Source organism: Narcine bancroftii, chromosome 3, assembly GCF_036971445.1.
Source record: "Narcine bancroftii isolate sNarBan1 chromosome 3, sNarBan1.hap1, whole genome shotgun sequence".
Taxonomy (NCBI): domain Eukaryota; kingdom Metazoa; phylum Chordata; class Chondrichthyes; order Torpediniformes; family Narcinidae; genus Narcine; species Narcine bancroftii.
This window is the reverse complement of record NC_091471.1, coordinates 357,213,420-357,236,160: the sequence shown is the minus strand read 5'-3', so window position 1 is coordinate 357,236,160 and position 22,741 is coordinate 357,213,420. Positions and strand designations below refer to the sequence as shown.

Here is a 22,741-nt window from a genome sequence, read left to right as displayed (position 1 = left end):
AAGCGAGTAGGAGCTATATACAGAACAGTAAACACACTGAAATGCTGGAGGAACTCAGCTGGTCTTTTCAGCATCCGTAGGGGACAAAGGTATATTGCCGACGTTTTGGGCCTGAGCCTTTCTTCAAGGAAAAATCATAAAGACAGAAACAGGAAATCTCAGAATTCAAACATTAGGGGAGGAATCCAGACCAACAAAGGTGCTAATTGGATATGATAAGGGACTAGGTGAGAATTTATCATGTCTGGGTGAACAGAGACAGGGAAAGCAGAGATGACAGGGTGGGGGGATGAAGTTAAGAAGGGTGTGGGGGTTTTTAACAAAAATTGATATTAATGCCATCTGGTTAGAAGGTGCCCAGTCTGAAGATGAGGAATTGTTCCTCCAATTTATAGGTTGTCTCAGTCTGACAGTGCACAAGGCCGTGGACCGACATGTCAGCAAGGGATGGAGAATAGAAATGGATCTTCCAGTCTGCGTCCAGTCCCTCTGATGTAGAGGATACCACAGCGGGAGCACTGGATGCAGTAGATGACCACTGCAGATTCACAAGTGACCAGCTGAGTTCCTCAAGTATTTCGGTGTGTTTACAACCTATCATGTTTCACTTCACTATATAAAGAACATCCTTCACTAAAGATAGAAAACACATGACCTCTGGCTGTGTCTGTATAGCAATGGCATAGGTTCATACAATGTCCTTTCTACAAAGCTGAGTGAATGTTTGACAGCCTTTTCAATTTGTAACACCATTCTTCAACACTATAACCCTCAGTTAATGATATAATTATGATGAAAAATTAAACCATTGATACGTTACATCATTTTTCATTATTTCAATCGATCCCATCAGTTCTACTGAAAGGTTCCAGAAGCGGCATGAAGATGCATTGCAACCTCAAACATTCTCATCACAGTTCCTGCTCCCTCTTGCCATAAAATGACTAAAATTTCTTGTTAAATTTCTCAGCAAGAAATATTGTTACAATTAGGGATGGCGGATCTAACGTGGAGAATTGCCCTTGAGCATGGAAGTGCAAAACGATGGTGTAAACTCACATGTTGGATGTTTGCGGTAGTGGTAACATCACTGCCATCAAAGGCACCCAGAGGCATTTGAGCAATGTGACAAAGTTGCCTAGTCTTCCTCGAACTGCCATCTAGGGAAAGAAACAAACTAATTCAGCATCAATAATCTGTAGATCTGATAACAGATTAGAGTTAAAAAAAATGTTAGTGATCTGCATATTATTAAAATTGGGAAATAATTCAACCCTTATGAGAATCAGAAATCTCTTATCTACTTGCTCTCTTACTGAGCAGCAATGCCTAGTATGGAATTGACAGTGAAGATTGTATGGAGATGGTCTGGGGAGGTAGAAGAGCAGCTCTGTGACTGTCTGGAGTCGGTGGACTGGGCCATGATCAAGGTCTCGGCTACAGTGGTTATTGACTTTATCAGAAACTGCGTGGACAAATGTGTTCTTCCTATGACTATCTGGTTCAAGTTAGTCAATTCAAGTCAAATCAACTTTACTATCACCTGATTGTACAAGTACACCCTGATGAAACGGCGTTCTCTGGTCCTTGACGCAAAACACGCAGGCACACAACCAGACATAACTCACATACAGACAAACAGTACATATGCAGGACAAGTATTTCATCCATTAAAATATGTAAATAAATATTGTTTCGTGAATATGAGAATTATGGTGGTTAGTGTGAGCAGTTCCTTTGATTGGTCAGTCTCACAGCCCTTGGAAGAAGCTGTTCCTCAGCCTGGTGGTGCTGGCTCAGATACTCCTGTATCTCTTCCCCGATGTGAGCAACTGAATGATGCTGTGTGTAGGGTGGAAGGGGTCCATTTTGCTTGTCCTGTTATATAACATCGATGGTGGGGGGTGGGGGGGTGAGACTCCAGTAATCCTCTCTGCCACTCTTATGGTCCTAGTTGCATCCTAACCAGAACCCATGGATAAACCAAGAGATCTGTTGAACCAAACTGTTGAAGACCAGAACAATGGCATTCAGATCAGGAGATTCAGAAATATATAGAAGGCCAGGTACAGCCTCTGAACGATCACTACCAATGAAAATACACACGCCGGAGTCTCAGACTCATGCTGTGGCAAAACCTGCATGCCATTACATACTACAAGATGAACAAAGTTGTATCATTAACTGAAATACATCCCTTCTAGAGGAGCTCAATGTCTTCAATACTCATTTCAAAATGAAAACAATAATGGGCTCTTGTTTTTTTTTCGAAACTTTATTTATTAATTTTAACATATGAAGAAAGTAAGTAATTCACGTACAGAAAAAATACAAAATAAAGTAATACAAGTACAAAGTAACATAGTTAATACAATACCAATCTCGGCATCTCCCCCTAACAACTAAAAACTAAGACAAAAAAAAAACTATTTTTAACCCCTAAACCCCTGCCTCCCCACCCCCACGATAAAGAGTGAAGAATTAATACTATTAGTATAATAAAAAAATATATATATATATCTTTAAAAAAAAAATCGATATATATAAAAAAACCAAAAAAATATTAATTAAGTATTAATTATTAATCCAAAAAGTTTTTATCATATAATATATGAAAAAACAAAAACAAAAAGAACTTAAATGAAAAAAAAACCAGCTAATAATAAAAAAAACTAAAAAAAAAGAAAAAAAAGAAAACATATATATATATAGAAAAAATATATAAAAAAAGTTTTTTAAAGAAAAAAAATGATTAATTCAAACTTATTTAAATTGTATATAATCAATGAATGGGGTCAACTTTAACTCAAAAAGACATCTTATCTTGTATAGAAAAAGATATTCTTTCCATAACCAAACAAAACTTCATCTCTAAATATCACCTATCTAAAGACAATACATTTCTATTCTTCCAAGTAATCACTATACATTTCTTGGCCACTGCCAGCGCTAAGTAAATAAAAGAAATCTGGTAATTATCTAATTCTAAATCAATCAACGGTTGCATATTCCCTAATAAAAATATATCAGGGTCTAGTACAATATGAAGATTATATAGATTATTAAATACAGATTGAATACCTTTCCAAAATTGTTGTAACCGATCACACAACCAAACACCATGTAAAAATGTACCAGAAACCTGATCACAACGAAAACAAAGATCTGACTTACTAAAACCAAATTTTTTAAATTTTTTGGGTGTTAAATATAATTGATGTATAAAACTATAATTAATCATCGCCAATCTAGCATTAATCAATTTTCGAACACTATTACGGCAGATTTCAGACCAATCTTCTTCAGTTATTGTTAAACTTAAATCTTTTTCCCATTTCATTTTATTTTTATCCCAATCTATTTTACTTTCACTTTCCAACAAAATACGATACAAACCTGATATATAACCCTTTTTTGGAAATGAGAGCACATATTTCTCAAAATCAGTTTCAGACAGTAAATTCATTTGACGACCGCATACCTGTTTTACAAAAGATCTTAACTGATAATACACAAATATAGAATAACCACTTATATCAAGTCTCTTTTGCAATTCTACAAAAGAACAAAAATGACCTTCTAAAAAACAGTCGGATAAATTATGTATTCCTTTCTCCTCCCATTGTTTCAAAATAGTATTAGATACCGTGAAAGGAACAAGTTGATTATTATATAATGGTAATCTTCCCGACAACTTATTTTTCAATCCCATTTTATGTAATTTACTTGTCCATATATTCATTAAATGTTTCAATATTGGTACATCATAAGTTCATAACAAATTTTTATTCCATCGAAATAAAAATTCATTCGAAAATTTTTCAGAAATAACTGCCAATTCTATCTGTGCCCAACTAGGCGTATCTTGTGTGGCCATTAATGTGCTAAGAAATCTAAATTGAGCTGCTTCATAATAAAATTGAAAGTTAGGTAGCCGTAACCCTCCAAATTGAAAATCCCACATCAATTTTTTCAACGCCACCCTAGGAAATTTTCCTTTCCACAAAAAATCCCTAATTATTTTATATAAATCCTTAAAAAATCTTTTTTGTAAACAATAAGGAATTGATTGAAATAAATATTGTATACGAGGAAAAATATTCATTTTTCTAGTATTAATTCTTCCTAATATAATGGGCTCTTGTGATCCCCTCTCAGCGCCGAGCTCCTTGGTGCTCCCATTGCTGCAGCTGACAAGAAAAGAACCTTCAGGAAAGTGAATCTTTGAGAAATCTGTCCCAGATGGTCTACTCTGCCATGACCTTAAATCCTATATGAATCAACTGGCTGGAGTTTTTGTGGACATTTTCAACTTAACCGTATAACCATATAACCATTTACGGAGTGGAAACAGGCCACTTCTCATTACAATAGTCACAGGTCCCTACCTGTTTTAAAATAACATCCATATTAACAGTGCCCCAAGAAGAACAAATGATCACTGTCATCTACCATGACAAAGTGCTCTGAGGGGTGGATTATGGAGCATATCAAGGTCCTCTCTCAGGAAGGACCTGGACCTACTTCAATTAACCTGGACCTCCATTCTGTGATAGATTACCTGGACCACAAGAACACCTCTGTGAGCCTGTTTGTCACTGACAACAGCTCAGTGTTCAAAACGATCGTACCAAGTCCCTCTGCAACTGGATCACCAACTTCTTTGTCGGCAGTGCAGATCAGCAACATCACCTCCTTTTCACTGTCAACACAGGACACCCCAATTCTGTGTGTTTACTCCCTTGCTCGATTCCCTGTACACTTATGACAGTTAGTTTCCTCCATTGCAATCTATAAATTTGTAGAAAACACCACTGTAGATTAGTCAGAATACAGGATGGAGATCAAGAACCCAGTTGGATGGTGCCAGAACAACAATCTTGCTCTCAACGTCACCAAGACTAAGGAACTTGTTGCTTTCAGGAAGGGGAGACCAAGAGAGCATGCACCTGTCTGCGTCGATGGAACAGTGGTGGAGAGGAGAAAACCTTCCAAGTTTCTTGGAGTCCGTGTATGAGAAGATCTGGAGTCAGCACATGGAGGCAGTCATGAAGATCTACCAATACCTCTTCTTTCTAAGAAGTCTGGTTGAATTATCTGTCAAACTTGCACAAGTTGACTGTGGAAAGTGTGCCAACTTTAATTTAACTCATATTATTATTGTTGCTTCTTTTATACAAAGTACCTGTTTGCTATAGCAAGCGGGAATTTTAGTCCACATATATATTGTACAATGTATATGACAATAAACTCAGATTCATCATTATTCGAGTGAGAGTTTAAATCAAGTCAAGTCATGTTTATTGTCACCTGATTGCACAAGTACAACCTAATGAAACAGCATTCTCCGATCCTTGGTGGAAAACATGAAGACACACAACCAGACATAACACACATACAAATAACACATAAACAGGACAAGTATTCATATATACAAATAAATATTTTTTCATTACTATGAGAGTCTCAGATGGTCAGCATTCTCACGGCCTGAGGGAAGAAACTGTTCCTCAACCTTGTGGTACTAGCTCTGATACTCCCAATGGGAGCAGCTGAAAGATGGTGTGTGCAGGGTTGAACAGTTCCTCAAAGGTTTTGCATGCCTACTTCAGACAACATTGTTGGGGGGGAGGGAGACTCTAGTGATTCTCTCTGCCACTCTTATGGTCCTGTGGATTGACCTCCGATCCATTTCTCTGCAACAACTATACATACTGTGATGCAGCTGGCTAGGACGCTCTCAATAGAGCTTCTGTAGAAGGATCACATAATGGTAGCCAGTAGCTTTGCCTGCTTCAGTTTTCTCAGGAAAGAACTAATCTAAAGGGCATGAGAGAGCCAAGGCCATATTCACACATGCTGAGAGGCGGACACAAGTAGAGCTCAACAGTGTTCTATTTGTTACATGAGGAAAACAGCTGATTTTCCTTCTTGCACAAGATCAGCTGGAATATCCCAGCTGCCGACTCTGAAGGCAACTTACTGAGCACAGTCGCAGGTCAAAGCAGGGGCTTTCTTGCTTTCTGTGGCTAACACACTCAGGGTAAACTTGCTGACCACTCAGACTGCCTAGGTTAGGAAGTATGGATAATCCAACTTACAACTTAACAAAAAAGATCTTGAAACTGCGTCATTTTAATGGAATAACCAACAACAGCTGATTCTTCAGCAGAGACGAGAAAGTTCTCTTTTTATAATTCTCTCCCACTATATATGCATTTACAGTGTCTCGGAAAAAGACCAGTTTCAGTTCCTTTCTAGTTGTGAGCTAACCGTCATTCTCTTTCACATCCTATGGGGTTTTCCCATGTTTATTGAATTTGCCTCCAGCCATCATGATGTCCTTTCACAGAATTTTCAACTTTCCTGTGACTCCATTTACTCTGAATATATGGAAGCCAGCGCCTCAGAAAGAGTGAGAGTCTTTTGTCAATGCGACTGCAATTCAATAATTAGTCAAGGTGTAGGACAACATTTGCAAAATATTTTGGAAATAAATGGTGCGGGAAATGAGTTCAAGGTACACCAGGCTCACATTGAAATTCTCAAGGCTATTCAATTAGTCCCAATAGCATCTTTCTCCTGTGAGTTAACTTCTTCTGAACTTGTTAATTTGATTCTTCCAACCAGGGCAAAATCACAGTGACTGGGTCTCTGGCACTGAGCCTGGCCCTGCGACTCAGAAGGGAAGGAGGGAGAAATAGAGAACCGTAGTGATGGGGGATTTCAATAGTTAGAGGGACAGACAGGAGATTCTATGGACATGAAAGAGACACCTGGATAGTTTGTTGCCTCCCAGGTGGTAGGGTCAGGGATATCTCTGTCCGGGTCCATGGCATCCTGAAAAAGGAGCGTGAGCAGCCAGAAGTTGAGGTACATATCAACAAAATTAGCAGGAAAGGGGATGGGGTCCTGATGAAAGAATACAGGGAGCTAGGCAGGAAGCTGAAAGACAGGGCCTCAAGGGTAGTCATCCCAAGATTTCTCCCAATAGAGCAAACTCTCTACCAGGATATTCAGGTGTAACAGAAGAGATCCCAATGATACAGAAATCTGAACCCCTTCCTCCTGTGCCAATTCATCTGCCATATCATACTAGTCTTACCCTCACTGGTGCAAGGAACAGACCTCTCGGTGGGGGGGGGGGGCATCTCGGTGACAGTGACTCATCTCCCATAGCATAGCTATGGACAAGGATAGGAATAGATGAAATGGTAAAATGCTTAACTGGAGGAAGGGCTAATATTCATATTATAACCATCTTACAACATTACTATAAAAAAGAATAATAATGCACAAAAAGACAGTGTCTTTGGCTCATTGATTATTCAGGAATCTGATGGCAGTGGGGAAGAAGCTGTCCTTGTGCTGTTGAGTGCTCATCTTTAGGCTCCTGTACCTTTTTCCAATGGTAGCAGAGTGAAGAGGGCTTTGAGGATAGAGGCTGCTTTTTTAAGACACCACCTCATGTAGATGTTCTCGATGGAGTGAAATCTGGTGCCTATGGTCACAGGCCAAGTTAACAACCCTCTGGAATTTACTCACCAAAATATATTCTCCCCTTGTCTTTGGGTTCTTTAACAATGTTAGTTTAAAGCTATCCTCAGTTACTGTAGCTGTTCAAACATTTTGTTCAACTAAAACTAAAAATGTTACAAATAAAATCTGAAAATAATGGAAATGTTTCACCAGTTCTGACAACAAGTGCCAATCCTGAAAAGTTACAGAAATATAAATCAAATTAAATTGAAAATATGTGATAAGTTCAAAATGCAGATGGAAAATAAATATCCAGTTATCACAGTGGAAGAAAAAAGTGGCGTAATAATGGTGCAGATGGTCCTTGTGATGTTAGACCAGTCCACGATTAGTGCAACAAGAGGAGATTGAAGTGCCTGATTTGCTGTGGGAAAGAAGCTGCTCTTGAACCTAAAGGTGTTGGTCTTCAGGCTTCTGTAATTTACTTTGTTACTTTGCGTTCACCATATTTTCTGTGAATCCTTAAATCCACAATGGTGCCAGAGTGGTGACTTTAGTTTTGCGGTGTTTGGATGGCAAGCAAAATTAAGATTCTCTCTTTATCTCAATCTACTGTATGTAACAATAAACTAAACTTTGGCTAAACTCCTTTGGGGTTTAGTTTTAAAGTAATTAGGTGTGTCTGATAGCAATGTGGAATGACCAACTGTCAGTGTGGATTATTCATCATTTTCATTAATTTTAAACATAAAACATGCTATATTAAGGATCACAGGAAGCATCACAAGTAGAAACATTGCCTTTTATACCAAAAGTGTGTTCTAACAATAGATGTGGTCATTGATAACAAGGTTAATTGGCTGCAGCTGAGTGAAGCAACGGCATACATTTATTTATGGTCGGTGCCAAGGGCAGGCATTTCCCCCCCCCCCCCATGAGGTATTGTGACCCACCCCACCCGCTCGTGGCCTTTGACCCCCCCCAAATGAGGTATTGTAACCCCTCCATCCCCATTACTAGTTTCACTTGTGTGCATCAAGTGTCACTCGCATTTAGCATCACTACTCTCCATGCAATATAAGCAACATTTTTGCCCGTTAGTCGGAGGGATGGCGGTGACGCTGTTCTGCAAGGAGGTTCAGATAGGCCCCCCCGCCACTGAGCATCAGATTGTCCCCCCCCCACCCCGCAGTTACCCTAATGCCCCCCCACTGAGACTTGTTCTGGCGCTGACCCTGCCCTTATTAAATGGGCATCTGCAGACTGGATAGGTTCTTCACTTTTATTGGTCTATTTCTTTCTTGAAGATGCAGCCTGAATAAGTTCAGATTATTATCAAAAGGATCAAGATGGGGAAAATGTCACAAAATTTACAGGAAAAGCAAGATCTTATCTGTCAGTGATGCTTGTACTTTGAGTTTGTAACCTTTGCTGAATAAGTGGAAAGAAAACTCTGTACAGTTGCTTCAGATTTGAATGTCACTCAGGGGATTTTCTGACAGATCCTCAGCCCCTTAATGTCAGCTCTTTTATTGGCTGGTTATCAGTATTATTTCATCCTAGAGTTTGGAGAATTAACCAATCCTGCAGGGGTAGCAGGCAACATTGTCCAAATTCTACCTCTGGTGTTGGCAGATAATCTGCTTGTTTTAATTGTGCAAGCAACATGTTTAAAATGGGTTGTTGTTTTTCATTCCTAGACATTGATTGTAGGTACTGCAGTGCAGAGGTTAAGTCGCTTGTCCAGCCGCGCCAATGGTTGTGGAGCAGCAATGCCATTGGTCATAATGGGAATTATGAAGGTAGCTTTTAAGAGGCTTTTAGATAGTGTGGTGCGCTGAGGTAGCAGCGAGCCAGCACAAAACTCAAAAGACTGGACAACAGGCTTTATTCAGATAAAAGTCTGAACACCAGTTCATGCTTCGGTGGCTCCCGTGTGACTGGCTCAGGAGGGGCCAGCCGGCTCAGGTCTATATTCGGGTCAGCTGATTAACAGGGCAGGCATTGGCCAGGTAGAGTCAGCCCCCTAGTGGGTCTATTCAGGTCGACTGATTGTCAGCTGGCCAAGTGGAGTCAGCCCTTAGGTGGTTTTCCTGCAGGTACAGAGATTGCCCCCTGAAGTCGGCTGGTTGTCGTATCACCACAGATAGATGCCTAAATATGCAGGGAATTGAGGGCAGGCAGGAGGCATTTAGTTTGCTTTGGTATCAAGTTTTGCAGACATTGTAGGTGAAAGTGCTTGCTCTTGTGGAGCACTGCTCAATGAGCTCTCTTCTTTGTTCATCACCCTCTGAAATTGCTTGGTAAATTATTTAATTCCAAGCTAAATTAGAAATGAGAAATAAATTTGGCTTTGCCCAAACACTCATAAAGCTATGGGAAGTCTAGAGTAATGTAGAGATACCTGCTAAAAATGCAAAGCCAACTTGTAACGTGATCACATTAAGTTAACTTTGAGTCAAATTCTTTTTCGAATGTTTTAACAACACTCTGCTGTGGTGAAATATCCATGCTCACATGATACTTTAATCTTCTCACTCACCTCTGTCACAATAAAATATTAAATTTGGACTTGCTTTAAAAGGAACTGAGCCCTGTCTCCATTTTGTACCTTCCTGTGGTTAAAGATTAGATGAAGTTTGGGCTACCCTGGTAATCTTTAGTTTCAAAAGAATATTACTCATTTCAGTTTCAGTTTGTGACATTAACCCAAACAGGAAATCACTCTAGATCAGAGAAGCACTTTAATAAAAAGGAGAACCTAACTGACATCACTGAATCAATCACTTGTTCCATGAACAATGGGCTTGCACATTCTACCTATAAGCTAAAATAAACGGCATCTAGTCCTCACATTGCTACCATTCTCTAACCTTGATTTGAGGGATTTACAATAAATATTAAGCTTAATTCAGGGACATCCACAAATGAAAACAGAAGGATGACCCCAATCTCTGCCCATCATGATGCCCTCCTGTTTCTCATTCAGCAACCTAGTTAGGTCATTCAGCTCATTATGCTTGTGTTGTCCAACCTACGGCTAAACACAATATGCAGGAGGAACTCAGTGGGTCGATCACATCAGTGGGAGAAAAAGAATAGCCAGCATTTCAGGCTGGAGCCCTTCATCAACTGACAGCATTTGCCATCTCCTGTGTGTCTCCAGTTCCAGTCTACTGCTATTTTTCCTTTAGATTTATATTTTTTTTCTTTGTAAGTAAATACCTTATTACCTCTTAAAATCACCATTGAATTTTGGTGCATCCACATTTTAGTTCAATGCCCATCAGTTCATAACTCACTGCATTAAGAAATTTCTCCTTCTCTTTGCTAAGTCTCATACAAAAGTGCCGGAGAAAGTCAGCTGATCGGGCAGCATCCATAAGAAGTTAAAGCCGGTCGACGTTTCACCAGTTTCAGACCTGAGCCCTTCATCAGGAATGTTGAAAATTAGACAGATGCCTGAATTAAAAATGCAGGGGGAGGAGAAGAGGAAAGGAGGGAGGAAGGGGAAGGGAAAGGAGCATGGGCTAACAAGTAGGAGAAAATGGGTGGGTGAGCAGAGAGAACAAAACTGAGAAGTGATAGGGGGAGAAAACAGAGGACTAGAAAGATAGCGCTCTGATAGGAGTAGTTTATTTTCTATAGAAGCTGCTGATAGGCTCTATCCATAACCACAGAGTCATAAGGCACGCAAGACTTTGGCTGGCCCGGATCCAGGTACAGGACTGCCGGAAAGGGGGAGGCAACGTGAGCTTTATGTCCAGGGCTAAAGGGAAGGAGACAAGGGATGAGTCATTAGTGAGCGAGCAAGCCTCATATATACCGTAACTGGTAGGGGCTCTACAATGGAGGAAACCATATCAGTACAGATGCATGAACTGCTGAGTTCCTTCTGCACTTTTGTGTACCCTACCCGACCCCAGCAGCTCTTTGCTCGGTCTGTTTTGGAAATCTGTTCCCTTTGGTTAATGATTCTCGTGCCAAAGGAACCAAATAAACTCTGTAAAAATTCACCATCTTTGCATCTGCCGAATTTCCCCAAATCCTTTTTTTTTGTTCTAATGAGCACGATCCCAACTTCTTTGGACTCTCCAGGTAATTCATTCCTCTGACCATTGTGCTACATCTTTGGGAACCTCATTCCTTGATGTTCTTCTGAAATTGTGATTCCCAGAATTGCATGCTTCCCAGGCAGAAATTTGTCTTCCATCGGTCACAAATGAATGCTCAATTCAGAGGTGCTGTGAAATATACTCAAAATGGCTCCAAGTGTATGGGTCTTCCCACTGGAGACTTAAAAGACTGGGATTGGAGGCAATAAACAATGTGTTGGGGAAGGAGTGAAGGAAGAGAACTGTCAGCATTTCAATTGAGAACCTTCATCGAGATTTCAACCTTTGCCAAATTTGTCCAGGTCGGAGAAACACAGGAACTGGAGATTCGATTCTGGAATCAGATAAGCAAATAATGAGGAGCCAGAGGGGCTCCGCAGATCGGGCAGCATCCAAGGAGAGAAGTAAACAGTCAACGTTTCAGGCCAGAAGCTTTGCCCAGGTAAGATTTTTAATTTAAAAAATTTTTTAGGCCTACAGCATGGCAACAGGCCAATTCAGCCTACGGGTCCGTGCCGCCCAATTTACACTCAATTAACCCCCGGTATTGGCAAGACTCTTTCTTCTTCAAACTAGTGAGAAGAAATTCTTTAAATGTACCCAAGGGAGCAGGGAGTACCTTGGTCTAATACTTTATCACCTTGGTGAAGGGTTTCTTCCTGAAACTCAACGCTTCCCTTTCCTCCCATTGATGCTGCTTGACCCACCGAGTTCTTCCGGCGGATCAGTTATTGCCTCTTTTCCACTCTGTGAGTTAATGTACTCCGTTGAGCCTTTGGGAACTCTCAGCAATGCTCAGCCAAGGTCCACCTTCAATTCCTCAGAGAGAACAAATTCTTTGAGATGGACTAACTGAATTACTTAACAATGTTTAAATGCTCCTGCTTGAAACATATTATTGAATCTGGACTCATCAACTTTTCAAGTGGTGAATTCTAAATCATAGCAGCTGCGTCAAATAAACAGATTTTCCCTCCTATCAGGTGATATTAGTTCTCACTTATAAATATCAAAGCAACTGCTTGTCTTTTCCATTTAAATGAAACTTGAGGCATAGTCTTGGGAATCCCCTTTTAAGTTCACATTGCAAAATTTTTACTGTTTGAATTTCTGTCAGTTGGTTTCTGTGGAATCCTGGAAACATTCTTTAAAATCCCCAAAAAATGTTCCGAACTTTTCAAATTTCCCTAATTATGGCTTTTATTTTAAATTAATAGTGAAACAGCGCTGCTTAATTTCTGCACTGAGGCTGCTTCAGGCATACTTCTGAACTGCATAACAATGTAAATTATACATTTAAATTAAATTTACATTATAAATGTACACATACAGGAACACAAAATGTTTAAAAGACAGCCAAGACAATTCCACAGTGATAACTTTTAAATATATTATTGACAACATGGCTTGATGTTAGATGCCATTTGGGGAGTAAAGTTCAGTCAGAATCCATTCTCAATACAAGCACTTGTCTATGAAGGTCACAATTTCACTCTAGTGTTATTGAGTGGACGTAATTATTTTAAATTTACATTTGAATGATAGAGCATGCTAAAAGGCCCTTCCAGCCCATGAAACCTGCACCGCCCAATTACACCCAATTAATCTACCAACCCATACATTTTGGAGGATGCACGGAAACTGGAGCATCCAGAGAAAACCCACGCAGGTTGTGACGAATACGTACAAACTCCTTACAGACAACGCCATATTTGAATGCAGGTCGTTGGCGCTGTAGCAGCGTTGCACTAACTGCTATGCGAGTCGTGGCCAAAACATGACCTGTCAAGTTTGTCCAGTTGAGATATTGGCAATAATTCTCTGCTCTTTAAACTGGTGACCAGGAATGCTTCAAATCCACCTGAGAGAGCAGGCAGGACCATCATTTAAGGTCTGATCCAAAAGATGAGAACCGAATTACACTGGATAGATGAAGGATGTAGAGGGAAGTGCGTTTGTTACTGTTATACTGTCTGGCCACCTGGCCAATTGGCTCACATCTGTATTAATCCTGTCTTCCAGCAGCTGATCTGAGGCCTTTGATCCTGAGACACTTCATGTGATCATCTTGACCCTTCTTAAATGCGGTCAGTGACTCTGCTTCTACCATTCTCTCAGGCAGTGTGTTTCAAGTGCTCACCGCTCTCTGGTTCAAAAAAGGTTTCCCTCATATTCCCTCTGATTCTTTTACTCCTTTACCCTAAATCTATGTCCTTTAGTTATTAGAGGAGAATAATAACTTATTCTTACCTTATTAAAGGTAAACAGTTTCCAGCAGTCAACTTTAACTTTATCACCTCACAGTTTTTTTATACCTCAATCATATCATCCCTTAATCTCCTCTGACCTCCTATGTTCAGGGGTATTGGTGTCCCCATATTGTGGTGCAGTCCGTCAACATACTTTCCACCACAAATCTGCAGAAATTTCCCACGGTTTCCGTTGTCATACTGAACCTCCACAAACTCCTGAGGAAGTAGAGGCACTGACATGCTTTCTTCATGACTCCATTAGTGTGTGGGATCCAGAAAAGATCCTCCACGATAGTGACTCCTAAGAACTTAAATGTGCTCATCCTCGCCATCACTGGATCATTCACCTCTGAATTTCCCCTCCGGTCTCTCTTCATAACTTTCTGGTGAATTTCTGCACACCCTCCTTCCCTTACCTTAGTGACTGAAACCCTAGACGATAATTCATCTGTGGAGTGAAATACATCGTCAATGGGGGGAAAGTGCCCAAAAGAAAATAGTGCCTCATATTATTGGGGAAGGAGTTGACGGCATTCATGATGCAAGTGGAATTAAATGAACCTTTGGGTGGATGGAGGAAGGGGCACGAAAACAGATAATAAGAGATAGTAGTGTGGAAATCTGTGCTATAACAGCACTATGAAGGTGACCCATACACCTTTCTTCTGGGCCATTGACAACTTATACTAGTGATATGCAAGGAATTGTGCTTTGAACCCTCCCCCCACCTCCCACCCCCATTTTAGTTGGAGTTTTTAAAGGTACAATCTTTACCAAAAGATTAGTTGTCACCATGAAGTTGGAGACCCTAATCCCTTGCTAAGGATTCCTGAGTTGCTGGGTTCAGACAAGGAAAGGCTCATTAGCTTGAATTCCAGCAGCCCTACATACTTCCATTAAAGTTTTCCTCCCCAGGCAAATCCAACACCATGTTTAAGGTTTGCATTCATGCTGCTATTTGTAGCAGTGATGTCCAAGGTGCATCATATGCCAGTTGACATTGCTGCTTTGCATCTGGAGGTTTCTAGTTGTGTTGTCTGCAAACCTACCTCATATGGTTTGCTGCATGCACATGGTTGAGTGGGTCATTTCAGGATTGACTTTCCACTTTCAATCAAATGGGTAGCACACAAAACGTGATTCATCCGACCAGAATTACATTTCTAAGCCAGATTGTTTGAAAACAAGTATTGAAACAATCTGGACCAATCGCATGCCTCAAAGGTAAAAGCAGACTCACCCAAGGTACAACACAAATGCCCCATTTGTGTTGTACCTTGTGTTCTTGTCGGCATTGTTAAACTTCATGCTGTCAGCCACTAGCAGTCCAGAGACACGATACAGACCTAGAGATTCCGAAGCATTTGGTTCTGTGTTTGCTGTTACCCTTAAAAACAATTGACAATAAAGCAGAATGGAAGCTGAAATGTGGGAATCTGGAATGTGGAAGGACTCAGTGGGCCAAGAAGCATATGTGGAGGTAAAAGGTGCGCACAGATATTTTGAGATGAGGGGCTGGATCTGGATGTTTCAAGTTCAAGTTTATTTTCACCTGATTGTACAAGTACCAGGAGTGATGCTTAAATTGTAGAAGACCTTTCCATCCAGCACACAGAACCTTTGACCCACTACCATCAAGAAAGAAGTACAGGAGTATCAAAATCTGGACTGCCGGGCTTGGAAATAGATGCTTCCTGCAGGCTGTGAGATTGATGAACAGTCTCCTTAACCGAGTAAACCATCCCAAAATATTTATATATATTTAATCTAAATTGTGATTATTATGTGCTGTGTATAATCACATTTTTGTTTATTTAATTTCCAGTTGTATTTTTATTTCTATTTTTCTTAGTTCTTTCTAATTTTAATTTAGAGAAATAGGTAACAGGCCCTTCCAGCCACGAGCTGCTTCACATAAATATACCCATGTGACCAAATAACCTGCTAACCTCATGTGTCTTTGGAATGTGGATTGAAAGTGGAACACCCAGAGGAAACCCACGCAAGTCACAGGTAGAACGTATAAATTTACCGTCAGTGCCAGATTGAAACCTGGGTCACTGGTGCTGTAATAGCGTTGCACTAACCGCTAAGCTAACCGTGTCACTCTTTTACAGATTTTTTTTTTAAACAGATTTTTACAGGGAATGGGAGAATGGGGAAAATGCGCTTTAAAAGACGGGATAAAAAGCAGACCAAACAGTGAGAAGAAAGAGGGAAAATTAAAGCGTGAGTAAAGAGGGAGATGTGAAAATGCTGAATGATTATTTAAGGGAGAAATCATTCAGAAATAACAAGAAGACAAAAAGTAAATGATAAAAACAAAGATGTTGGAGAAGAATCAAAGAACAGCGAATGGGGAAAATCACATAGAACAAATCTAAGGGACTTTCCACTTTTTAGAAAGAAATTCAGAATGTAGCAGAAAAAGCAGGAATGTAGTGGAAAACCAGAAGGGCAAGAAAACCCTGAATTCCCACACTATACACCAAAACAAACAAAGTTTATCTGTATTGATTATCCTCATATATTTGACATTTTGAATGGGAATTTTAAGGTAAATATGTGATCTTTGGATTTCCATTGAACTTTGAGGTTTATAATACTCTGATGTCTGGTCATTTAACAGGTAGTTGGTAAAATGATCATCTGATAACTATCATCATTCCTCTCGGGGCAGGCTTGAAATCCAGCCGCATCTGCTGGGATGAGAATCTCCATGAGATTCTCCAGGGTGAGACCTATCTTGTGTGGTGTTACTTGCTCAGGTGGACACCGAGCATAAAAACCAACTCACCCAATTTGCTCTTCGCTCAGAGAAGCGCAGCTGGTGAAAGGAATGGAAGAAATGCCACGTCACTGCACTTCCAAGCTTGAGGTGAGGTCTCCCTTTTGCCAAATGGCTGGCATGGTCAGTGTAGTGGTTAGCCCAATGCTATTACAGAGCCAGTGTCCTGGGTTTGAATCCAGCACTGTCTCCCCATGTTGGCGTGAATTTCTTCTGGGTGCTCCAGTTTCATTCCACCCTCCAAAAATGTATGGGCTTGTATGTTAATTGGTGTATTTGGGGGGATGTGGAATTGTGGGCTAGAAGGGCCTGTTTCTTCTGTACATTTAAATTTTTTAAAAAGTTCTCACAAAATATTAATTAGTTCCTGATGTGAATGACAAAGAACTCAAACTCATTGAAGTCCGATTAAAGATTAGCATTTGACGCTTTCAAAAGTCATGCAAGAAATGTCAATTAAACGTAGAACATTACAGCACAATACAGGACCTCCAGCACAGGATGTTGTGTCAACCCATGTAAACCTGCTCCATAACAATCTGATACTTCCCTACATCCATCCATAACCCTCTATTTTTCTTAGAAATACTGCCAGACATTCTTGTAATAGCAAGATGAAACTATTGATATTGATATTGCAAGCAATTATTCTCAGTAGGCTGTTGTATACAATGGCAGAATCTATATTGTTTTCTGTGCATTGTGCAAACCTATTCTTTGACATATAAAGTACTGTCCTATCCTTTCAAAAAGATCTTTGCAGCATAAAGATATGTTACTGGGCCAAAGTGAAGTGAATCTTGCCTTGCTTCTTATCATATTATACTTGACAGGTTGACCGAGAATCTGTTCAACTTCATGACTATGACTGACTGTTCCAAAACTGTATTGGTTTTGCGTCTGCTCTGCACCTCAATTTCATTTTGAGTCCTCACCATCTCACCTCTTGGCTCCTCATGCCAAGCGATCTAAAGTTCTTGATTTATCTCTCACCTGCTTCTTTTGGGGAGGATGATCCAGATTCACACTCCTCTCTGCAGCCCAAAGGTAAAACCTCCCTGGAGGCCAACATACACATCCATCAGAGAGAGACACACATTTTTTTTTAACTTCTGATATATATTTGCATTTCATAGCACTTTTGTAGCTAGCTGCTACAAGGTATGGCTCTGCAAAGCCTATAGCGCAGGAGAGGTTATTGCTGCTTCCAGGTTTGCTCAATAGGAACATGCTGTTCCCAGAAAGAATGACACGAACCCCAGTTGAGTAGAATTAACACTGAGCTTTATTGGGCTCACAGGCCTGCTTTTATTCTCAAGCTGAGGGGTGTGGTCAAAGCCCCCTCAGCACTGATTGGTGCATTTCCTTGATAGGCCAGTTAGGCTCCTTTAGTTGTGGTCAATTGGAGGGCAGCACCGCGGGCCTTGTGCAGCCTGCTGGATCATCAGTCATTTTGTGAGGCGCCACGAGGGGGCTGCGAGGGGTCGCCTCACTGTGAATTTCTCAGCCATTAATATTACTTCAACATCTCTTCATCCAGTGATACTGCTTTGAGATATTGTTAGCTTATGTGTGAGTAAATCCTTCTCAACATCTCACCTTAGTTTGATTTGAAGATTCTGCCTGCTAGATTTGGACTCCTCTGGGCAGAAGAGTTGGTTACTCTCCTGTGCTTCTCAGACTTTCATAATCACTCAAAATGCAAGAATTTAATTATCCTTCCATTCCCATTGTCTCAGGGAAGTTGAACTTAGTCCATGCACGCACTCATCATATATCTAAGCCACCCCAACCCCAACCCCCATCCACCCCAAATTATACTTTCTACCACTTGGATTCAAAGAACGCTGATCAAAAGAAATCTGGCAGCTGAAACAGAAAATGCATTATTAAAACTTTGTGGAAATTAATTCTGAGTTATTTGTACTAATAATATGAGATAGACAACAGACTCGCCAAGGCAAATAGCGCCTTTGGAAGACTACACAAAAGAGTCTGGAAAAACAACCAACTGAAAAACCTCACAAAGATAAGCGTATACAGAGCCGTTGTCATACCCACACTCCTGTTCGGCTCCGAATCATGGGTCCTCTACCGGCACCACCTACGGCTCCTAGAACGCTTCCACCAGCGTTGTCTCCGCTCCATCCTCAACATCCATTGGAGCGCTTACATCCCTAACGTCGAAGTACTCGAGATGGCAGAGGTCAACAGCATCGAGTCCACGCTGCTGAAGATCCAGCTGCGCTGGATGGGTCATGTCTCCAGAATGGAGGACCATCGCCTTCCCAAGATCGTGTTATATGGCGAGCTCTCCACTGGCCACCGTGACAGAGGTGCACCAAAGAAAAGGTACAAGGACTGCCTAAAGAAATCTCTTGGTGCCTGCCACATTGACCACCGCCAGTGGGCTGATAACGCCTCAAACCGTGCATCTTGGCGCCTCACAGTTTGGCGGGCAGCAACCTCCTTTGAAGAAGACCGCAGAGCCCACCTCACTGACAAAAGGCAAAGGAGGAAAAACCCAACACCCAACCCCAACCAACCAATTTTCCCCTGCAACCGCTGCAATCGTGTCTGCCTGTCCCGCATCGGACTTGTCAGCCACAAACAAGCCTGCAGCTGACGTGGACTTTTTACCCCCTCCATAAATCTTCGTCCGCGAAGCCAAGCCAAAGAAGAATATGTTGTAACACGAGCAGGTTAGACAGCAGTTCCAAAATGTTTTATTGGGCTTCAGACGTGGAGTCATTAGACACACATTGCCACAGCTTCATTTAACACATACAACAGTGAACAGGCCGACACCCCAGCCACTCCTTATTTTGGTGGAAACAATTCATTGTTGTACAAATGTAGTTCATCTCCCAAGTTCAGCTGCAATCTTTAGTACTGAGGGGTCTTCAGAAGAAAGTGTGCAGATAATCTTCAAATAGAATAGTGAAAAGGTGAGGCAGAGGAGTCAACACCTTGCTGCGAGCAAGCTGGTATTTTTCAAAATTTTACTTTCCTAGAAATGAAAATAATATTCATTTGGCCTCACAGGATGGGGTGGGTTGAGGTGGAAGGAAGGGTTATGACTGCAGTAAACCGTAATCAGACCAATGGGGCGATTGGAAAAAAAGTGACTACTAAACTTAACCTTTTTCTGTCTGCAAGTCAAACTGTGATAGAATACAGATTCAAATGGGTATTCGCGAACTATGTGAAACACGAGTTTGAGTTTGGTTTTCTCCTGGATATTAGGGGTGAATTAAAAGAAACTGTTACCATTGATGATAGCATTGATATAGATGGTTGTATTTTCCCCCCCAAGAAGTTTTTTTTTTAAATATGGAAATAGCTGCAGGATTAGACCACAGCCATCTTAAGTTTACCCTCTGGTCAATATATTCAGGCTTTCCTGTTCTAGTCCTTGCCTCTTCTTCTCTGCCAGTTGCCCACTGCCCTCACTGGTTAGCTTCATTCATACACTGGACAATCTTCCACCACACTATAAATTGTGAGAAGTCTAGATTGACACCTGCAACTTTCTGGTAAAATTTAATTGAGGATCAAATTGGAGAGAGTTCAAGCTTGACCCCAGACCTACTTGGAGGTTAGTTTAACTGCAAAGGTTATATCTCCCTGGAGGTTATATCTCCCTGAAAAATATTCTTCTGCATACTCTAATCAACATGGATTTACAGTGTTTAAAGTTCCCTTCATTACTCACACACTTTTTGTTTCAATGTTTTCCATCATTCATCCACAAGAAATGCCTTTCTTCAGAAATAAAGCATCAATAGAAACTACTCTTGAACAGTTCCACTGTATCTCAGTAGCAAACTTAAGTTCTTGGGAGTTACTATCTTGGAGGATCTTTCCTGGGCACCAATGGCATCATGAAGAAAGCACGTCAGCGCCTCTGGTTCCTCAGGAGTTTGCGAATGTTTGGTATGACACCTGAAACCCTGGCAAATTTCTACAGAGATGTGGTGGAAAGTGTGCTGACCGGCTGCATCACAGTCTGGTATGGGAACACCAATAACCCTGAGCGTAAAGCCCCGAAAAAGGTAGTGGACAAAGCCCAGGACATCACAGGCAAAACCTTTCTCACTATTGAATACATCTACAAGGAACGCTACTGTCGGAGAGCAGCAGCAATCATCAAAGACCCACACCACCCAGCACACGCTCTGTTCTCGCTGCTGCTACAATCAGGAAAGAGGTACAGGTGCCACAAGACTCACACCGCCAGATTCCGATTCAGGTGCTATCCCTCCACCATCAGACTCCTCAATCAGAGACTCATTTAAGGACTCTTACTTGTGCACTTCATTGATTCTCTTCTTGTTCTCTCTGTACTGCTCAGTCAGTTTGTTTACATTTGTTATCTGTTTACAGTTCTTTGTTTACATGTTTACGCTGCGTACAGTTTACATTTTTCACAACCAATTAGTGGTAATTCTGCCACAGGTAAAAGAAATCTCAGGGTTGTATGTGATCTCATGTATATACTCTGACAATTAATCTGAAATTTGATCTGAAATACAGTTCATTTGTGTATGGCTAAGGTATTTTTACAACCTGCTTTATGTCTGCATTCTGATTATTACCTGAAGTCTTCTGGTCAACAGAATAGTAAGACAAAATGCTTAATTAAATGCCCCAAAATTTATGATATCCTCTCATAAAATTGATGTTTTATGATGATTCCATGAATATAAAGAGGTGCCAACTCACTTCATGCTTACTGAAAGCATATCTATAAAGGAGGACAACAAAAGGGGGTGGGGGGTGGTGGGAAAGGAGAGGAGCACATGCTACCAGCTGAGAGGAAATAGGTGGAAACAAGGTAAAGTGAAATGGTGCAGTGAGTATAAAAGTTAGGTCATCATATTGCAACTGTATAAAACTTTAGCTCGGCCGCACATTGTGTGTAATTCTGGTCCCCACTTTACAGGAAGGATGTGGAGGCTTTGTAAAAGGTACAGAAGACACTTATCAGCATGTGGGATTAAGGAATAAGGGAAGTTGGACAAACTTGTTTTCTCCTGAGTTTTGGAGGGTGAAGGGTGACCTGATGGAAGTTTTTAGGATTAAACAGGGTAGAGAGTCAGATAAATTTTTCACTGTTTAACAGGCATCCAGATAGACGCATGAAAATGCTGGGAATGGAAGGGTAGGCATCATGAGAAGCGGCAGAATGATAGTTTAACTGGACCATATTCGGCACAGTCATGTGGGGTAAAGGGCGTGTTCCTGTGCTGTAATGTTCGAGGTTTTATGTCTCCATAGAGAAAACAAAAGAAAGAAATGAGATTTCATTGTCATTCTCCTCCTCTCGCTGTTCAGCATTCCTTCCAGCTCCCCGATTCGATCATTAATCTCCCTCTCATGGCATTTTCCCTTGAAACTGCACTCTTACTTCTTCCCTTCCCCTCCACCCAGGGACTAAAAGGGACTTTCCAGACGAAGCTAATTTAACATATTTCATTTGGTTCTCATGATAAGATCTATGTGTCAAAATAAAAACAAATGCAAAATTGGCTGATTGCTTTCAGGATCACCTCTTTCCAGTCTGCAAGGGTAACATTGACCTTCCTGTAACCTGTTCCCTTAATTCTTCATCCCAATCCCTCTCCGTCCTCTCTGTTTTTTCCTCACTACCTCGCTCCAACAGCAGCCAATGTACGGTAGAGCTACAGCACTTCATCTTCGTCTGCGACTTGATACGGAATCTAAAAATCTCAGACGACGACACCATTTCTCTCTCTCCATAGATTTGGCAGTAGCTCATTTTATTGCATTTTTATTTCTTTCTCCAACTGGTGGTTCTTAGAAATAATTGTTACCAATGACAACTTTGGTCTCCACTCAAACACAATCTGGTCTCCCCACCCCTTGCTCACTCTTCCAGTTCCAACCCGATATGTCCGACTCTAGTCCCCTCCACACAGATGCTACCTGACTTGCTGAGTGCCTCCAGAATTTTTGCTTTGATTTTTTTTGCTAAACAGGTTTTCATTAATACATGTATACATGGCAATGGGACTGAGTGTTGCACAGTCACATTAGGGAATTTGGAAGATTAATTTTTAATTTTTTTATATTTAGAGATACAG

General features: G+C 40.9%; 1 long non-coding RNA gene across 1 annotated transcript in view; it reads left to right on the top strand.

The window, feature by feature from the left end:
• LOC138756624 (uncharacterized) overlaps window positions 1-22,741 on the top strand; it is a 37,797-nt gene that overhangs the window by 3,398 nt on the left and 11,658 nt on the right. Inside the window, exons 2-3 of the long non-coding RNA XR_011353199.1 lie at window positions 11,897-12,036; window positions 13,617-13,681. This is a non-coding gene — a long non-coding RNA (uncharacterized lncRNA). The remainder of the gene's footprint in view (window positions 1-11,896; window positions 12,037-13,616; window positions 13,682-22,741) is intronic.